Genomic DNA, 7,244 nt, shown 5'->3' on the forward strand with positions numbered 1-7,244 from the left:
ACCTGACTGCAGATGAGGTGACAGGGAATGTATTTGCACTCTTCCACTTGCTGCACTATTGCTCGAGAGTCATGATAGCTGTCTGCAGTGTGGTTTCCTGTCTTTGTCTGTACCACATGCAGATTCAAGTTATTTTGACTTAAGTTTGGAGCCAGACAGATAGACAGCCTAAGTCCCACTTATCTGGGCCAAGGCTGGCATAACTACCCTTGATCTTTTTGGAAACTCCAGGCAACATTGCACTGAATTTGTATTGTAAGACCAAACCCACTCAAACGTCACAGCAAATAAATGGCTCTACACCTTGGTGTATGGACCAAGTAAGGAAATCTACCAATTCAGTGGAAAAAATACAATCATAAGCATAAAAAAAGAAAAGAAACCACCTTAAAACTAAGTTTGAAAAAGGTTTCTCAGAACTGCAGGCTGGTTTTTTTAAAAGTTATTACTATTTCTAGATACCTCAGTAGAATGCTAACTACAGTGCTACTGACTGTAAAACATTTCAGTTAAATATTACAGTTAATGTTAAAAGTTAATAGTATGTTTAATGGTAATGTCAAAATGCCACCACTAAGGAGAAGAGATGGCAAAAGACCAAGTTACCTTATGTAGAATTAACTGAAATGGATTTTCATGATCGGTTTTTCTTCTTTCGTATTTGTATTCACCGGACAGCTGCCTGTAACATTGTTTTCTGGAATACCTTTACAATAAAGAGAGATACACTGAATATCTCATCCAAGTCTTGACAAAAGCTTTTCTTTGTCTTGCAAATTGCTACAGCTAACTGTATCTTTAAAAAAGTTACACTCCATTACACTAACAAACGTACAGATTGATCTGTACATAAGGGTTTTTCAACTTCCTACTACAGCCAAACACAACAGATAGCAAGACATCCAGATGACAGACTGCAAAGTCCACAGGATATAGTTCAGCTTTTCATCTGCACATGCAGATCTCCCTAATTGCTGACACAATTCCTTTTATCATTTCACACACTTAAGAATTGAGATTTATAGCAAATTTGTAGGATAGCCATGGTTGTAAACCATGTCAACCAGTAAACCACAGCTGGTTTACTCCATGTACATTCTTCTGCTAACAGAGCTATTCCTGTATTATTATTCAATAATACAGGTTGATGACAGAGTGACTGATGGGGGGAAAAGACAGAAAGAGAGGTAAGAGGACAGCCATCAGCCATCATCACCTCCCACTCTTCACCACACTTTCTCCCTCTAGTTCTCACAGTAACACAGGCATCAGAACCAGATGAACACCCCACTTCCACTCACAACCCCTGCACTTATTAGTGCTGAGTGCTGAGTTACTCAAACTCCTCTGAAAACACAGATAAGCTGAGCCCTTGGAAAGTCAATTGCTAACGACCTAGACAAGGTCAGGGTTTCAACCACCAGGAAACAAAACAGGCATGCACCAAGCACTTCCTTCCATCCAGGGTGATAGGAGCATTAATCAAGACACTGAATTTCCACAGAAATTACCCCTTTTCATTTTCACAGCATTTAACTACTCTATCATGACATATTTTGGTATGACTGGCTGCACAACTTACAAAACAGGGAAGTTAAAAGCCTGCTGCAGTTGCAGGAAGTACACTTCGCCTTCAAACTGGAACGCAGCTGTACTTGTGGTAGTCCTCAATTCCTCTAAAAGTTTCAGTCAGGTGTAAGTTTCTGATTGTACATTTATCTTCTGCTCAACAACTCTGCCTTTGAAAGGGAGTATCATAGTGCAAATTCAGCTTGTCAAGCTACTGTAGAAAGTCCAAGGAACTGAATCTACAGGCACAAATGAAATGAAAAATCAGAAATGTTAAATGTCAAATATTAGTTAACACTAACTGAGGCAGGACCTCACTGTACATTGAGGTTTAAAGAATTCAAAAGACTAAATATATTTTTCATAATTTTTGCATTAACTAGTTCCTATATCACGTAGTCACTCCATACCAAAACAAAAAATGAACCTCAGCATCACACACTTTTTAGAAAGGTGTCTGTCAGGCGTAAGAAAAAATCCACTTTTCCATCAGCTATGAATGTAGAGACAAGAAAGTCTACACATCTAAGCAGCTCCCCAGTGTCGCTCCTGAAAGCTCCACCAGGACAAAAGGAAATGCACTCCACATCAGATTCCACAGCAGTCACACGAATATTTTGAAGACTCCAGTCAGCTACAGCTAATCAGCACCTGATCTGTTTTGTATTTTCTCACTTAGATATTTGAAGAATCCTCCTTCTCCCAGAAATCTAGCCCAGACACATCAGGATAAGAACCCTTAAGCAACAGTTTTAATGTTTGAGCAATATTATAGCATTAGGACCTAGAAATGTTTACATGGACCCTTAACTTTCAGAAAGCAAAAAGTACATACTGCATTCCATAGAAGACTAGCAAATTTAAATCTGATCTGAATTTAAATCTGATTTTATGCCTTTAAGTTTCTAGAAAGAAGTAATGAGGCTTTCCTTATGGGTTTTTTTTTCCTTAAATAAAGGTCACAGTAACAAAGCTTCTCCTAAACAATATGTGGTTTCCTTTATAAACTACCCCTCCCTCCCAAAAATAAAGTGTGAAATTATTCAAGCAGGGTGAAAACACAGACAAAAATGAAGAACTGCTGAAAAACTTGGGGGAAAAATTCAGCAAGTCACAATGTTAGCTACAGAAAAGATAAGGACCTCCTGCTACAGGACCTGAGGGATTCTCATGAGTGACTCACAGCAACTGACTTAGTAAAATACAGGTGAGCATTAAATCTATCATTATTTTTGCTAGGGGATGAGGGAGATTTATTTTTTTCCTGGACATGTGTCTTTTTTCCTTTATACTTAAGCTAAAATATTTAGAGACTGATATGACATTTCCCACTTTGTCCTTTACGGCTCCTAATGGGCTGAAATCCTGGTCCACAGCCAGCCCACAGGCCCTATAATACAAAACAAACTGTGGAGCATAACAAATACACAAACAAAGTAGCAGTAAAATTAAATTTTTTCTTCCCTTCTTAAAAGAAGTTTCCAGATTTTTTTTATCCTCTAGTTTCAGGTAGAAGTCAAAGTTGATTTAAAACTGCATCAACACTAGCAGAAGTGATGTCAAAAGGTAACTTCCTACCTCCTCTGCATAATTTCCTTAGCCTTGCCACATTACTAATGCTGAAACCTACAAAAACCAAGCTTACATCATCTAACAGCTCTACGTTTGGGACTTTTTAAAATAATTATTAGATTGTGCCACTGGTCGGTGTTTTAGTAATTTTTTTCCTGAAAATGATTCTGTTGAATGAAGATGCAATTTAAAGCAGCAACATTTAAACTGCTTCACATGAAAAACTATATTACAGAAGCCTGAAATTGTATTAGGCCTATTGCATCACCAACACTTAGCATATACGGATAAAAATTAACATGTTTGCAGTTGTCTGATTCATCCACACTGATATTTATGATGAACTAGGTGAAGGAAGCACATAGCTTTCACAAGCCTAAGAGAACATTATTAGTGCTTGGCAAAATGCCTTAAGTAAGAGAATTATGTTTCCTAGATGCGCACAAGGCATTTAAAGGCTTTATGATGAAGCAAGGAATAGGAAAACAAACAGTGGGGACTGAACTTTTCAAAGTGCCCAGTTTCTTGTGCAGCTGGTAGGCAAACAACATCTCACGGGTAAAAGAGGATGGATGAGAAGACCGATATATCTGGTATGCTGTTTGTTCTTACCCAGTTCTCCCACACGGTACCTTGTTTGCACTGAACCAAGTGCTCAGATCAAGCACACCAAAGAAGTTACCTTTGCACTGAATCTGATTGCAACGCATGCCGAGTCTCTCTGAGGCCTACCAGGGTGCTAATGACTACACAGAGCTCATGGTCTCTTTTCTTCTCTCTCAAGAGTTTCACTTCAGTGTAAGCCACCAAGAAGAGTGCTACCTCATATTCTTCCGAAGACTACAAAAGGCATCTTCATGAAGCAAACACACACACGGGTTATAACAATGCCACCATTTCACATCACTTTCTTCTAATTTTGACATATTTTAACTCTTTTTTTTGGTCCCCTCCACCTTCTTTTCCATTAAGAGCAATTGCACAATCCCTGGGCTCCAAGCAGAAGGGCTGCCCTGCCGGCAATGCACAAGCCCGTATAGTGATCCGTCAGGAGGGCTCCACTCGCCCTGCTAGCATAGCCCTCCGCTTTTGAGCGGCTTGCGGAGGGGAACACAGCACAGGAGCACATTGCTTCCGGCCGGTATCCTGAGATTTTATTACTGGGCTTCTTCAACTAAGATATGGTGCCCTGCACTGCATGCAAAGCAGAGTGAAATCTTCCACTGAATGGCTGAGTTTGAGGAAGCGCCCATTCCTGATGCAGCAGCCAGTGATTCACCAGGCAAACAGCGATAACGTCGGGCCGGGGGCCAGAGCACCAGGCCCGGGCTCACTATTTACATCGGCCACTTTTATAATTATAAGGGGCCCCTCCTCCCGCTGACATGCTCACCTCGGACCGGGAACGGCAAGGAGAGCACTTCCACAAGCCGGGAGTGTACGTCCTACCCTACAGCTCCACACCGGCTGCTATAAAACACCGGCTGTAGGCCCCGACCCTCCCCCGGGAGCACGGCCAAGCCCACAGCCCCGGTACCGCGGGTGTCACAGGGAAAGGTGCGGGGAAAGGAGCTGGTGCTGACAGAACCGACCGGCCCCGGCGAACCCGCCTCGCCCACAGCCGCCCCGCTCGCCCCACGGCCGGGCATGGGGGCGCGGCCCCGGCCCCAGCGAGGCCCTCCCCGCGTTTGACAGCCCCTTCCCGGCCGGCCGGACGCCGCCCTGGTCCCCCCTGCCTACGGCGGGCGGCATTCCCAGAGGAGCTCCCGCGGCTCTTACCCGGCCCCGGCGAACCCGCTCCCAGGGGTGCGGCGGGGGCGGCGGCGGTGCAGGGCGTGGAAGGCCGGGCCGGGCCGGGGCCTGCCCGCCCCGCCGTGACGAGAGAGGCGGGGGGAGGCGCGGCCCCGCCCGGGCGGCTGCGATAGCGGGGCCGGGCGGTCCCTGACGGGCGGCTCCACCCGAGCCTGGGGGAGAACCTGCTGCTGACGGGCCCCGAGGGAAACGGGGCAACCCCGACAGTCGCAGCCCCATAGAACGGGAAAAAGTGAGGATGAGGGGTGGGCAGAGTTTTTTGTAGGAAAAAGGTGCTGTTGCATCCGGAAGTAGGGGGGAAACATGGGTAAGGATACAATGTTATTCGCGTTACTATGTTAATAGCCTGTTTTGCCAACCCTGCTTTCAGCCTGGGTCACTTCTCTAGAGGGGAATGGACGATTCAAAGAGAGTGAGTGGGAAATTGTAGACCTCTTAAAGGTGCCTTGGAATGCAGAGATACACAATATGCAGCTAGGAGACGGGGCAGGCGACTCCAAGAGCACGAAAAATGCGGGATTCATTCACACGGCAGCCGGTACCGGGCTCGGGAGGACAAGGAGGGTGCGGCAGCCGCACCACCAGGGCTCCTCCTGGCTCAGCTACCTGAGAACTGTCAGGTGTGCTGCCTGTACAGCATTTCAGGCATTTCTGCATCCACCCCACTTCTTCAAAGGACAATGACAGGGCCAAACGCTCCCCAGAGCCCCGGGGCTGAGCTGCTTCGTCCGCAGGATACCCACGTGCGCATTGAATTCCGATTGTCGGGAACGCCGCCTCCTCCACACAGCCCAGCCTCGCCTGAGGAAGGGCTGCAGAAACTGGGAAGCGCAGGTTTAATTCTGCTTCTTCATCATAGATCTTGGTCGTTGCTAAGATTTAGAAATAGCTAAAGCAGTGCAAAACTTACTAGGCATCCTAACCCAATAATAACAGTGACGTCTAATAAACTGCAGACACAATGGAGTGTTAGGTTAAAGGCCCGAAATAGGCGAGACTACCCTTCACCTTACGTGGGTCGTTCTTGCTGGGTCTCAAAGCATGCTGAAAGGAGACACAACATAGGCTCCAAGACTTATATGTTGACATAGAGTTCTTGTGTTAATTGATGGTTGAAGTGTCATTTTCTCACTTTCATGAATTGAAGTTACTAAGGAAAAAAGGCATCCAGATATGCCTTTTTGCTGCGGGAATGCTGTATGCATAGTCAATCTATTTTTACTAGGTTAGTTTTATTAGTGATGATTTTAGCATTGCTACATGTGCGGGTGTTTCCCCCATGACCCCACTAGGTGGTGCACTAATGAGAGTATAATGCAAGTCCCTTCCAAGTGAAGGGCCTGCCTTGATTATTTCTGTCCTATAAACTCCACTGATTGACCCAGGCACTCCTGCTTTATAAAACTTCAGCAGATATCTTTGTCAGTTTTCCTCCAGAAAAAAAGTACATCTTCTACTATATGATTTCGAAATTCAATTTCTCCTTCATCATGATGAAGAGACCCTTCATCAGTGGGAGTATTTATTTTTCTTGCAGATCACCACTCAGGTACTTTTTTTTTTAGGCTTGGAGGTAAGACCCACTCATCGATGCTCATTCTCATTCTATGGAAACAAGGTATCCAAATGCTTTCCTAGTGAAGTTGTGTGCTTTATGAAGAAAATCCTGCTCCTCATTTTCTGTTAGCTCTCTTACCATAAGCATCCACCTTTTACTGTTAAATATCTCAAAGCCATGTGATTATTTAAAGTGACCAATTGAAGAATAATATAAAAGCCTGAGAGGGAACAATGGATTATAAAACAAGCTTTTCAATGAAATGTCTGTACTATAAAAGTACCTTAATGGTCTTTGTAATAGAACCATAAAATAATTATGAACGTACAGTTGCTAGACTGTTGATCATATTTATTGATCAGAACTGCTAAGAACACAGTATGCCCTGAGAATATTTTTGTTAACTGCTATAGAAAAGCTTTTGACTGGGAGGAAATGCCCTGTTTCACCCTTTTGAATAAAATAGGAAGATTCCTTCAGTTTTCTGTTCTAGCAGTGGTGCACAGACAGGGATTGTAAAGAAGCCATGTCTGTTATCAGTGATGCTGATGCATTTGTGCCTCTATATGCATTTAATTGGCTCCTTTCTGGTGCTCTCACACCAGCATTACCTGAGGATTGAGTTAAGAATCATTATTCACCTACCTTTCTTTTTTCTTGGGTAACATAACCAGATTTCAAATGACTGAATTAAATGGGGAAAGTTCTGGGCAAAGAAAAGGGGGAATGTTGA

This window comes from Cinclus cinclus, chromosome 3 (genome assembly GCF_963662255.1).
Source record: "Cinclus cinclus chromosome 3, bCinCin1.1, whole genome shotgun sequence".
Classification (NCBI taxonomy): domain Eukaryota; kingdom Metazoa; phylum Chordata; class Aves; order Passeriformes; family Cinclidae; genus Cinclus; species Cinclus cinclus.